The sequence below is a fragment of the Octopus sinensis genome, linkage group LG2 (assembly GCF_006345805.1).
Source record: "Octopus sinensis linkage group LG2, ASM634580v1, whole genome shotgun sequence".
In the NCBI taxonomy this organism is placed as follows: domain Eukaryota; kingdom Metazoa; phylum Mollusca; class Cephalopoda; order Octopoda; family Octopodidae; genus Octopus; species Octopus sinensis.
The window spans coordinates 6,774,194-6,774,922 of NC_042998.1; the positions used below are offsets into that span (position 1 = coordinate 6,774,194).

The following is a 729-nucleotide window of genomic DNA, read 5'->3' on the forward strand; positions in this document are numbered from 1 at the left end:
AAAGTGTCCAAGGAGAAGGAAGAGGAAACTGAGAAACTGAAGATGTTGGAGTTGAAGGATGTCAAGAAAATTCAAAAGAGAAGAAGAAGAAGAAAGAAGAAGAAAGAAGCAATACGAAGCAGAAGAAAACGAAGACGAAGATGGTAAAGAAAAAAAACATGTAGAAAAAGAAAAGAAAAAGAGAGAGAGAACATGATGTGGGGCATAACTATTTCCCTTAAGAAGAAATAACTATCAGAATCGCTGTAAGCTTCGGCAAGGTTTTAAAATCTTTTAATATGCATACATATATTATTAATACACACACATATATGTAAATATACATCTGTATTTACATACACCCATGCATAAATTCAAACGTACACATATATATATATACATACATATGTCATCAGTAGAAATGCAAATCTTGTTTGTATCTGGATGTAAACATTTACATACATATACATACATGCATACTTACCAACATTTATGTATGTATATATGTATATACGTATGCATGAATGTATATATGTATGAATGAATGTATGTATGTATGTATGTATAAATGAATGAATGAATGTATATATGTATGAATGTATGTATGTATGAATGAATGTATGTATGTTTGCGCATCGGTATTTGATTTTTGCGTATGCTATGTACATTATGTATGTGTATATGCACGAAAAAATATAGGAGTGTGGATGCGTGTATGTAAGAAAAAACATGATCCATATGTAAGTTTTC

At 29.9% G+C, this 729-nt stretch overlaps 1 long non-coding RNA gene across 1 annotated transcript in view; it reads right to left on the reverse strand.

Annotated features, from left to right (window-relative positions):
* LOC118767196 overlaps positions 1-217 on the reverse strand; it is a 20,601-nt gene extending 20,384 nt beyond the window's left edge. Inside the window, exon 1 of the long non-coding RNA XR_005003100.1 lies at positions 1-217. This exon is cut by the window's left edge and continues 42 nt beyond it. This is a non-coding gene — a long non-coding RNA (uncharacterized LOC118767196).
* Positions 218-729: the final 512 nt, after the last annotated feature.